The following is a 13098-nucleotide window of genomic DNA, read 5'->3' on the forward strand; positions in this document are numbered from 1 at the left end:
TCAGTGGATGGAATAATAACCCCCAGCATTGGTGTCAGTGGCAGCAATATTAAACCCTAGCGTTGGTGTCAGTGGCTGAAGTATATTAACCCTCAGCATTGGTGTGAGTGGCCGCAATAATAAACTCCAGCACTGATGTCAGTGGCCACAATATTATTAAATCCCTGCATTGGTGTTAATGGCTACAATTATAATCCCCAGTGTTGGTGTCAGTGGATGGAATAATAAACCCCAGCATTGGTGTCAGTGGATGGAATAATAACCCCCAGCATTGGTGTTGGTGGCTGTAATAATAAACTTCAGCACTGGTGTCAGTGGCTGGAATAATAAACCCAGCATTGGTGTCAGTGGCTGGCATAATAATCCCAGCATTTGTGTCAGTGGCTGGAATAATAAACCCAGCATTGGTGTCAGGGGCTGGGATAACAAACCAAACATTGGTGTCAGTGGCTGGAATAATAACCCTCAGCACTGGTGTCTGGTTGCAATAATAAACTCCAGCATTAGTGTCAGTGGCCGCCATAATAACCCTCAGCATTGGAGTGAGTGACAGCAGTAAAAACCCCCAACTATGGTGTCAGTTGCAGCAATAATAACCCCCAACTATGGTCTCAAACTCTCCCCTTCACATTGATGGTTAGTGGTAGTGCCATTCTACCTGCCCCCGACTAAACACACTGGTGGTCAATAATGCTTAGCATCTCCACATTCCACTTCCTCCTCTGGACTTTCAGTGGCGGGTGCTGGAAGATACATAGGAGGATCCTGGATCTAGCTGCAGAATGCTGGGACTTGCTCTGTACACGGCCGACTGATCCGCGTTGTGCTCCGAATGCAGGGTTCAGGAGTGCGTTGCGCTCAGAATGCAGGGTTCAGGAGAGCATTAGGCTCAGAGTGCAGGGATTGGGGGGGGGGGTGATGTGCATAGCATCCTACCTGTGCACACAGGAGCCTGAGAGGCAGCACAGTTCTGGATAGGGGGAGGGGCGGAAGCTGGCAGAGTGACTTTTCATATTAACAAGCTGGTGATTGGATGCTTAGGACCTAGCAACCAATCACCCGTGGGTTAACTTGAAATGCTAACTTGGGTGCCCAACCTGTGACCCTCCAGATGGGAGTCATGCTTGTAACTGTCAGCAGCCTGCAATGGCTCATGGGACTTGTAGTTCCACAACAGCTGGAAGGCCACAGGTTTAGCATCTATAGTTTATAGTCCCTAGTCCATCTCAGGAGTGAGCAAGAGAGGGTTGCTATGTTCCTACATACAGTGGGATCATGAAGAATGAACATAGCCACCCTCTAACAAGAAGTGGGATCACAGCAACAAAAAATGAATTAGGAGGATTGGAGGAGGATGAGAGCAACAGAAAGTCATTTTTTAAGGTAAAGTGGAGCTCCAGGCTGCATCAGAAAAAATTTAAATCAGCACCTACAAATACTGTAGCTGCTGACTTTTAATATTAGGACACTTACAGTACATGTCTACAAATCCAGCAGTGTCTTTATCCGAGACGATTTTTCAATTGGCTCTCGTGTGCCACCGCCGACATTTCGGGTAAGAGAAGCCAGCAGTGAATGGTCCGGTGGAAGGAGGAGGGGGGCCAAATTTTTGTATGAGTTAGAAACGGCAAAGTCACCCAAAAGTGGGAGCGGGTACCTATCGAAACCAGGTACCCGCTCCCCCCCCCCCAAAAGGTGCCAAATGTGGCAGTGGAGGGGAGGAGGAGGCAAATAAGCAGAGCTTCTCCTTTCGGGTGGAGCTCCGCTTTAAGAATACATACTTCAATAGATATTTTTTTAAACCAGAGTTTAGTGGTTGTGTTTAGTGGTTGTAAAGTAAGAAGTTTTTTTTTTTTTTTTTATCTTAATGCGTTCTATGCATTAAGATTAAAAACCTTCTGTGTGCAGCAGCCCCCCTCAGCCCTCCTAATACTTACCTGAGCCCATATAGATCCAGCGATGTTGCACAAGAGACTGGGCTGGCCAGGACTCTCCCTCCTGATTGGCTAAAACAGCAGTGCTATTTGCTCCTACTGCTGTCAAACAAAGTCAGTGAGCCAATGAGGAGAGAGAGGGGGCCAGGCTGTGGCTCTGTGTCTGAATGGACAAACAGAGCAGCAGCTCGGCTCGGGTGCCCCCATAGCCGTGAGGGCACTCAGTAGGGGGGAGGGGCCAGAAGTGCCGAAGAGGGACCCGAGAAGAGGAGGATTTGTGCTGCTCCGTGCAAAACCACAACACTGAGCAGGTAAGTATAACATATTTCCAAATAAAAAATAAAAAAAAAAACACGAGACTTTAGTACCACTTTAAGCTTCCAGAGGGCTGGAAGAGTGACTCCGTCATACCATTCTCATTTCCTGCTCACATTCATAGCAATCCAGAAACAAGCATCTGACAGTTTCAAGCTTGGGGGAGATCAGGAGGTGTTAAGATGGGACAGAGTTCTTCAAGAGATCAGATATATGTCTAGAGATGTGTGGTAGAGAACACATGGAAAAATAAATTGTAGACTTAGGCCCCTTTCACACGTGCAGATCCATTTTTACTGCTCCGCTTGCTCAGCAGGATGGCTCCATTGATCCCCACTGAGCCGGCAGATGACAAGTCCATCTCTGCAATCTGTGCAGGGACGGACCTGTCAGAGAGTCCACTCTCCCCTATGGGGGGGATCAGATGGTTACGGACCATCTGTCTGTTTTCATCCGATCCGCCAGACGAATGGAAAATAGGACATCCATCAGTCTGGATTTTGCGGAGCGGATCTGATGTCAGCGGACATGTCACCGCTGACATCCTACGCTCCATAGAGCTGTATGGAGCGACCATTCAAATCCGCCTGAAAAAACTGACAGGCAGATCTGAATGGTCCGCATGTTTGAAAGGGGCCTTAGGCCCCATTCACACTAGCGCGTTTTTTGATGCATTTTGCATTTTGCAGAAATGCACGGGAATTTTTTAACATGGGTTCCTATGGAACATGTTCACATCAATGCTTTTTTGTATCTCTGCGTTTTTGGAAAGGGTCGGGGACTTTTTTTCATGCAAAAAGCAGCGTTTTGCATGTAATGGTTTTCAATGGACAAGCATCAAAAACGCAAGTGCACCGTTTTTGCAGCGTTTTTGGTGCGTTTTTGGTGCGTTTTTGCCGGTTTTTTTTATTTTTTTTTTTTGTAATTTTTTTTTAAGACTGTAAAAAAAAATGAAAAAAAAAAAAAAAAAAACGCAAAACGCAAATCGCGGCAAAAACGCCGCAAAAACGCTACAAAAACGCTGCTCAAAAACGTGCCAAGCATGAAAAAAAAACCTCCAAAAACGCTCAAAAGCAACATGCATAGGTGTGAATCGAGCCTCAGGCTGCTTTCACACCGATCAGTTTTTGTTTAGTTAAAAAAAAGCAGAGGAAAAATGCCTGAAAAATGCATCCTTTTAACCACTTGTCTACAGGACACTTTTTCTTCCTTCCCAGGCCAATTTTAAAGGGGTTGTAAAGGTTCGTGTTTTTTCACCTTAATGCATCCTATGCATTAAGGTGAAAAAACACTTGTCAGTGACCGGCCCCGGGCCGTCTCTCTGCTAGGGGGTTCTCGGCTGTTGATTGGACAGATTGATAGCAGCGCAGCCATTGGCTCCTGCTGCTGTCAATCAAATTCAATGACACGGCCGCCGGGGGGCGGGGCCAAGTCCTGCATTCGGCATCTATGGACGCCAAATACTGGACTCGGGAGCATGCCTGCAAGGTAACCCCCCGAAAGAGCGCTTCTCCTAGGGGGTTATTTGATGCTGGGAGGAGCCGAGAGAGCCGCTGAGGGACCCCAGAAGAGAATGTTCGGGGGCCACTCTGTGCAAAACGAGCTGCACAGTGGAGGTGAGTATGATATGTTTGTTATTTTAAAATAAGAAAAAAGAATCCTTAGTGTCTCTTTAAGTTTTCAGTGCTGTTGCACTTTGAATGACAATTCGGTCAACACTGTAGCCAAATTAAATTTTTATCATTTTTTTCACACAAATAGAGCTTTCTTTTGGTGGTATTTAATCACTGCTGGGTTTTTTATTTTTTGCTAAAAAAAACGAAAAAAAGTTTTTCTTCACTGTTTCTGTCAGTAAAGTTTGTAAATAAGTCATTTTTCTCCTTCACTGATGTGCTCTGATGAGGCTGCACTGATGGGCACTGATGAGGCGGACTGAAGGGCACGGATAGGTGGCACTGATGAGGAGGCACTAATATACTCTTCACACAGGTCACTTGCGTTTTTAAAAGTCCTGCTTGCTGCATTTTAGGTGCACCAAAAATGCACTTCCCCATTGAAATTAATGTAAGCTGAATCCATAATGTAGCAAAAAATGCAACACAAGCAAGTTAAAAATGCATAAAAAAACACAACCCACAGCAGCAAAACCATGACAAAAACTCAGCAAAAAAGCATATGCATAACGCTTTTGCTGTGTTTTTCCAACGGAGCAGTGTGAAAGCAGTCTTATGCCACGTACACACGAGCGGACTTCTCGTCCGCCTGAACTCCGAAGGACTTTTCGACGGAGTTCCGACTGAGTTCCGATGGAGTTCCAACGAAACGGACTTGTACCAAAAGTCCGATTGCTTCGAATGTGATGACGTACGACTGGACTAGAATAAGGAATTTCATAGCAAGAAGCCAATAGCTGTCCTTGTGTCCTTTTTTGTCCGTCGGACTAGCATACAGGCGAACGGATTTTTCGATCGAACTCGAGTCCGTTGGAAAGATTTGCAACATGTTCTATTTCGCCCACACACGATCGGAATGTCTGCCGGAATCATTCCTTTTCTGCCGGACAAACGGCTCGTGTGTACGCGGCATTAGAAAGTGTGGTCTCACATAGCCTAGCGCAACCTTATAGCATGGGTAATAGGTAGTGGCTGCACACAAAAAGAACAGATACTTTGGACAGACGACGGCCACTATCCTTGCGTTGGAAACATTTTCTTTAATAACTAAAAATAGACCTTTGCCATGTGTTATCCTTTAAAAGCTTTTAAAACTAGTCATGTGTTAAAATAAAAATAACCTATTTACCAGGAAATTATAAGATTGTGTCTCTTATGTTGTATGACATTGTAATTGTGGCTTCATTAATTTGATATCCTGTATAACCGGATGTGTGTATCCTGGATCACTGTCCCGCCCATAGTGTGATCTTACAATAGACAGAACGTAGATTACCTGCTGGTTTTACAGCATTCCAACAACACGGGTGTTACCAGCTGCCACAATAACCATGATGAACTACATCAAATCTGCTCTGCTACACAGAAGACAATGCTGCCTAAGACTGCCATGTATACCGATTATACCAACTTAGAAAAACCTTATAATACAAAGGTAAAAATCTGGTTTTGTGTTTATCTCCATACAAACAATACAGAATGCAAATATTGTATTCCACTAAACATAGGTACAGATATACACATGCAAAATCTATATTTGTTTAGTTGCTGATCTAGAAGCCACAGAATTGTCCTTCCCGGAATGTTTGTGAATCCTAGTTTATTTGAGCAGTCATATTACAAGCATCATGCTGGTCATAATGTACCTGCTCTAAGCGTCAATGACAGTAATCTAGTGCTGCAGGGGTTAACCTATGACTAAAGGCTGCGATTCTGTAACAGAAACCACTTTGGAAATGTTTTGTGACTAGTTAAACTTGGATTGCAATACATAATAAAATACAGTGCCTTGGAATAGTATTCATACCCCTTGAAACTTTACACATTTTCTCATGTTACAACCAAAAACTTAAATGTATTTTATTGGGATTTTATGTGATAGACCAACACAAAGTGGCACAACATTTTGAAGTTGAAGGAAAATGATAAATGGTTTTTAAAATGTTTTACAAATAAATATGTGAAAAGTGTGACGTGCATTTGTATTCAGCCCCCCTGAGCCAATACTTTGTGGAACCACCTTTTTGGGGATGTCTCTACCAGCTTTGTACATCTGGAGAGTGACATGTTTGCCCATTCTTCGTTGCAAAATAGCTCAACCTCTGTCAGTTTGGATGGAGAGCGTCTGTGAACAGCAATTTTCAAGTCTTGCCACAGATTCTCAATTGTATTTAGGTCTGGACTTTGACTGGACCATTCTAACACATGAATATGCTTTAACCACTTCAGCCCGGAAGGATTTACCCCCTTCCTGACCAGAGCACTTTTTGCGATACGGCACCGCGTTGCTTTAACTGACCATTGCGTGGTCGTGAGACGTTGCTCCCAAACAAAATTGACTTCCATTTTTTCCCACAAATAGAGCTTTCTTATGGTGGTATTTGATCACCTCTGCAGTTATTTTTTCCGCTATAAACAAAAAAAAAAAACGACAATTTTGAAAAAAAAAGCTATTTTTTTACTTTTTGCTATAATAAATATCCCCGAAAAAAATATATAAAAAAACGAATTTCTTTCTCAGTTTAGGCCGATATGTATTCTTCTACATATTTTTGGTAAAAAAAAAAATCGCAATAAGCGTATATTGATTGGTTTGCGTAAAAGTTATAGCATCTACAAAATAGGGAATAGATTTATGGCATTTTTATTATTAATTTTTTTTATTAGTAATGGCGGCAATCTGCGATTTTTATTGTGACTGCGACATTATGGCGGGCACATCGGACACTTTTGACACCATTTTAGTGCTATAAAAATGCACTGATTACTGTGTAAATGACACTGGCAGGGAAGGGGTCAACCACTAGGAGGCAATCAAAGGGTTAAGTGTGTCCTAGGGAGGTGTTCTAACTGTGGGGGGGATACGATTGCTTGCCCCCGGCGGACATCGAGTCTGCGGGACCCACGGGCACAGTCACGGAGCATGCGGCGGGTGCGTGGGCGCACCCACAATGCTGCAATTTCAAGGGGACGTACCTGTACGCCCATTTGCCCAGCCATGTCATCGTGCGCTGGTCGGCTAGTGGTTAAACAAAACCATTCCATTGTAGCTCTGGCTGTATGTTTAGGGTCGTTGTCCTGCTAGAAGGTGAACCTCGACCCCAGTCTCAGTCCTTGCAGGTTTTCTTCTAAGATTGCCCTGTATTTGGCTCCACCCATCTTCCCATCAACTCTGACCAGCATCCCTGTCTCTGCTGAAGAAAGGCATCCCCACAGCATGATGCTTCCACCACCATGTTTCACAGTGGCGATAGTGTGTTCAGGGTGATGTGCAGTGTTAGTTTTCCCCTACACATAGCGTTTTGCTTTTAGGCCAAAAAGTTAAATTTTGGTCTCATCTGAACATAGCACCTTCTTCCACATGTTTTCTGTGTCCCCCACATGGCTTCTCACAAACTGCAAAAGGGAATTCTTATGGCTTTTTTTAAACAATGACTTTCTTCTTGCCACTCTTCCATAAAGGCCAGATTTGTGGAGTGCACGACGAATAGTTGTCCCGTGGACAGATTCTCCTACCTGCACTGTGGATCTCTGCAGCTCCTCCAGAGTTACCATGGGCTTCTTGGCTGCTTGTCTGATTAATGCTCTCTTTGCCCGGCCTAATAGTTTAGGTGGACAGCCATGTCTTTGTAGGTTTGCAGTTGTGGCATACTCTTTCCATTTTCGAATGATGGATTTAACAGTGATCCATGAGATGTTCAAAGCTTGTGATATTTTTTTATAACCTAACCCTGCTTTAAACTTCTCCACAACTTTATCCCTGACCTGTCTGGTGTGTTCCTTGGCCTTCATGATGCTGTTTGTTCACTTAGGTTCTCTAACAAACATCTGAGGGCTTCACAAAACAACTGTATTTATACTGAGACTTAAATTACACACAGGTGGACTCTATTTACTAATTAGATGATTTCTGAAGGCAATTGGTTCAAATAGATTTTAGTTAGGGTTATCGGAGTAAAGAAGACTGAATACAAATGCACGCCACACTTTTCAGATATTTATTTGTAAAAAATCTTGAAAACCATTTATTATTTTCTTTCCACTTCACAATTATGTGCCACTTTGTGTTGGTCTATCACATAAAATCCCAATAAAATACATTTACGTACTTTGGTTGTAACATGACAAAATGTGGAAAATATCAAGGGGTATGAATACTTTTTCAAGGCACTGTGTATACATATATTATTATTATTAATATAGAGGATTTATATAGCGCTAACCGTTTGCGCAGTGCTTTACAACATGGGGTAGAAAGTATAGTTACAATACAATTCAACACAGGAGAAATCAGAGGGCCCTGCTTGTTAAGCCGAGTACACGCGAGCGGAATGTCCGACAGAAAAAGTCAGACGGAAGCTTTTCATCGTATTTTCTGATCGTGTGTGTGCCTCATCGGACTTGACTTTTCTCTTCGAAAATTCTGACGGACCTAGAAATAGAACATGTTCTAAATATTTCCGACGGAACCAATTCCTATTGGGAAAAACGCTGGTCTGTATGCTGTTCCGACGGACCTAAAACGAAGCAAGTACGAGACAGAAGCTATTGGCTACTGGCTATTGAACTTCCTTTTTCTAGTCCCGTCGTACGTGCTGTATGTCACCGCGTTCTGGACGGTCAGACTTTGGTTGGACTTTGGTTTGACCGTGTGTAGGTAAGACCGCTTGAATGGAATTCCATCGGAGTTCCGTCTGAGAAACCTTCGGAGTTTATTCAGACGGCAAAACCGGTCGTGTGTACGCAGCATTAGAGCTTGCAATCTAGGAGATATATATATATATTACCTTCTTCAGAGTAGAACCCAGGGATTTTTTTCCCATGTGTGCATATTGTGCTCACTGTAGTCTAGTGAACAGAATGATGACACTTGATTGGCTGCTATTTTTTACTGCACTTTACCCATTATCATTGTTCTTTTCATTGTCTTATCAAATAAGCCGATAAATGTCTAACAATACACATTAATTAAATGTTCTGTTCGGAATAGTATACTGACTTTCCTCAGTTTCATTAGCACATAACTTCCCTTCCATTTCAGATAAAGACTTGCGACTAATTCATGGAGCTGCCATTCACCAATCTAGAAATAGCATTTATATTACTGGCTTTCATTATCTTCTCACTGTTTTCCTTGGCATCAATCTATAGTGAACCTGACCAAAGTAATGATGGTGAGTGTGCGCAACTATATATTTCACATATGTAATGTTTCAGTAGAGAACCAATGTATGCTACTGGTAAGGTATTAATATGCAGGTCAACTAAAGCACTCTCTTAGGGCTAATTCACACATTGTGCAGTGACAGATGTTTCACAGCATTGTAAAACACGTGTCCCAGCAAGGACACACAGAAAACAATTGTGTCCCATTCACTCTGCAGAAAGCATTTTATTGCAGCGCACTGTGCAGGATCGCATGGTACTGTACAGCAGTGCAAAACATGAGGCTGCTGTATAGATCTATGAATGAAGTGTACGTTTTATACACTTCAAATAAAGTTTGTACAAAGTAAAAAAAATGGAGCCGTGTGATTGCTGAATTGTGCACCACACTGCACCCTAGCACAGTCAGGAGCAGGCAGCTGCTGGAGCTGTAAAGCCCTCTGGCAGCTGTCCATTCCTGAGTGAACTCAGCCTTAATCAACATTGATTATTTTAAACCTTATGCTGCTAACATGAGCACATAGGGATAGATAGGGGGTGTTTCTTTAAAATGATTTCTAAGCAAAATAAAAATGGATGGATTGGTGAGTTTGCTTTGAATCCTAAAATTGAATTAAATAACGTTTTTGGGTTGTGGTGCTCAGATGCAGTGTAGTTCCACTTTAAATATTGAAACTTCTCGGCCAAACAAGGGTTCTTGTATGTCCACCTCCCCACTTTGCCCCACGTGTTCAGATAATTAACACTTAGCCTAGAAGATGTGACCATATCAGGGATATATCCGTGTTTACTGTCTAGCACTATGGTGCTTTTAAAAAAATAAACTAGTGATTTTTAGTGGTATTTTGGGTTCTCTGTTCTGTTCCTTTGACTGCAAGAAAAATCTCAGCCCCTCTGACACACCTGGTTAAATGAAAGTTACTGCAAACACATGTATAGATATAATACCAAAAAAAGTTAAACTTAAACTCGCCCCTACTCAGCGCTAAAGAAATAATTAAAATATTCAACCGGCAGCTTCAATAGAAAACCTCAAAGCAGTATTCTATGCACACTACGGACCCCATAGTCCAGTGGTTCTCAACCCTGTCCTCAAGTACCCCCAACAGGTCATGTTTGCAAGTTTTCCTTTATCTTGCACAGGTGCTTTAACCGCTTCTGCCCCAGAAGATTTTCTGACCAGAGCACTTTTTGCTTTTTGTATAAGGACCCTTAAAAAGGGACACAAGTACCCCCTCCCCCCCACGGTACAGTGGGACTTTAAAGGCGAACAGAAAGAAAATCATATATCATAAAATGTCATTTATTTGGAAAAACGATTAAAAGGTATGTAACAAAAACATGATCACAGTTGATACAGCACATACAGTGCAAAGCAAGGAAAATTTCACACATGAATACATTATTTACAAATTCAAAAATGTACATGGATTTTCTCTATTAGCCTGACATGTTTCGGGAGAATATCCCTTCCTCAGAGGCGTTTTTAAGAGAGGGTATAGATATATTCTGAAAAAAGCAAAAACAGTTTTATCAGAATGTCTTTCAAAGCAGCATCAACATTTATAGTATATGAGCATGTCCAGCATACATACCAGTATTAAATTATTAAATTGTAGAGAAATATTTCAAAATAATTTATTTAGAAAAATAATTCATGGAATTTGCCGCTAGCTGTCCATCAAGTTGATGAACCATGTCTGTGCTCGGAACAGCCCTCACAAAGGTCCCCAAAGGACAACCACCACAGCCGACCGCAAGGAAACCCTGAGGGATAATAAAGTATTTAAATTGATGTGGAGAGAGAGAGAGAGAGAGAGAGAGAGAGAGAGAGAGAGAGAGAGAGATGTATCCAGGTATATATCATGGATGATGGTGTTATAAGTATTATAGAATAGAGCTCACTTTAGAATGTATTATAAAGCCTCTGTTTTTATGCCTAAAAAAGGAATGAATTCCAATAGGATTTAATCTAGCAATATTTGCTATCAGATAAGTTAGAGAATCCCCCATGCATGAAACAAGGGGGGTACTTGTGTCCCTTTTTAAGGGTCCTTATACAATAAACTATAAAGGGATGTTGGCAACACTCTATTAGAGAAATGTTATTTGTCTTTGTGGTTCACCATTTATATTCAGAGCACTTTTTGTGATTCGGCACTGCGTCGCTTTAACTGAAAACAAAATTGATGTTCTTTTTTTTCCCACAAATAGAGCTTTCTTTTGGTGGTATTTGATCACCTCGGCGGTTTTTATTTTATGCGCTATAAACAAAAAAAAGAGCGACAACTTTGAAAAAAAAGAAATATTTTGTACTTTTTGCTATTATAAATATCCCCAAAAATATATAAAAAACAATTTTTTTCCTCAGTTTAGGCAGATATGTATTCTTCTACATATTTTTGGTAAAAAAATTGCAATAAGCGTATATTGATTGGTTTGCGCAAAAGTTACGGCGTCTACAAAACAGGGGATAGTTTTATGGCATTTTTATTATTAATTATTTTTATTATTAGTAATGGCAGCGATCTGCGATTTTTATTGTTACTGCGACATTATAGCGGACAGATCGGACACTTTTGACACTATTTTGGGACCATTGTCATTTATACAGCGATCAGTATAATTACATATATGATCACTGTGTAAATGACATTGACAGGGAAGGGGTTATACACTAGGGGGCGATCAAGGGGTTAAGTGTGTCCTAGGGAGTGACTCTAAGTGTGGGGGTTATGGGCTACCTAGGACATGATAGCGTTCACTGCTTCCGATCACAGGGAGCAGTGATCTCTTTCATGTCACAAGGCAGAACGGGAAAATGACTTATTTACATAAGCATCTCCCCGTTCTGCGGCTCCGGGACACGAACACCTGGATATCGGCGGACATCGAGTCTTCGGGTCCCGCGGGCACGGTCACGCTTTACGCGATGGCGTGTGCACCGGCTATACCCGCCAATTAAAGGGGACATACGGGTACGCCCATTTGCCCTCCGCTCCCTTTGTGCCAACGTATATCGGCGTGCAGCGGTCGGCAAGTGGTTAAACCAGAGTCAATGGCTTGGTATTTTGGACAGCTAATTTATCTAAGAGAAATTCTCAAAACATGGTCTGTTGGGGGTACATGGGGACAGGATTGAGAACCACTGCCATAGTCCATAGTCTACAGTCCATATCAGGAGTGAGCAAGAGAGGGTGGCTATGTTACTATATGCAGTGGGACCATGGAAAATGAATGTAGCCACCTTCTAACAGAAAGTAAGATCACAGCAGCAAAAAAAAAAAATTATATTCTGAGAAGAACAATAGTAGGTACTTTTTTAGGTAAAAAAACATACATGATTTTTTTTTTTTTTTTTTTTAACCAGAGTATAGTGTCACATAAATGATGCACAAGTAACATTAACACAAAGCAACCAACCACTAATCATCTTTTATTGTTATAATGATGAAATATAAAACATGTTTAGCTTCTGTGAATTACAGCATTTTGGATATGCCTGTAGTGCGGAATTAAAGGGAGATATATAAAATTGTTATGCCAGGTTTGGTACAAGTGGTTTGAGCAAGTTAGGCGGCCAACTTAATGTAATTACTGGTGACATCTTACTTGGAAAAACATAACAGATAAGGAAAGTGACAATAAATAGGCATTACAGCAATTATTTCCACCACACAAGTGAGATGGGTTACAAGCGTTAGGCTAAGTGCAATACACTTCAGCTAATGACAGCCTGGCTGCTCGGTGCTCTTACTGGTGTACACTTCAACTAATGACAGCCTGGCTGCTCGCTGCTGTTTTCAGGAGGCCAACCAGGGGACACACTCCTTCTACAAGTGTACACTTCACAAAGACACAAACACTCCTATAGGTAACTAGTACAAACTGATATTAATCAACAACGAAGAACATTAGTAAACCATACTTCAATCCCACACATATCTTTCTGTTAGAAAGACACAGCATATTTATAAAGACAAACATTCAATTTATATTTTAATCTCATT

General features: G+C 41.7%; 1 long non-coding RNA gene across 2 annotated transcripts in view; it reads left to right on the forward strand.

The window, feature by feature from the left end:
- Positions 1-13098, forward strand: part of LOC141113055 (uncharacterized) — a 40188-nt gene that overhangs the window by 1951 nt on the left and 25139 nt on the right. The window contains exons 1-2 of one of the 2 annotated variants that reach the window (XR_012236704.1): positions 5167-5357; positions 8964-9096. This is a non-coding gene — a long non-coding RNA (uncharacterized lncRNA). Of the gene's footprint in view, positions 1-5166; positions 5358-8963; positions 9097-13098 lie in introns of those variants that run through there. The other variant, XR_012236705.1, reaches the window with a different exon arrangement.

Source organism: Aquarana catesbeiana, linkage group LG01 (assembly GCF_042186555.1).
Source record: "Aquarana catesbeiana isolate 2022-GZ linkage group LG01, ASM4218655v1, whole genome shotgun sequence".
Taxonomy (NCBI): domain Eukaryota; kingdom Metazoa; phylum Chordata; class Amphibia; order Anura; family Ranidae; genus Aquarana; species Aquarana catesbeiana.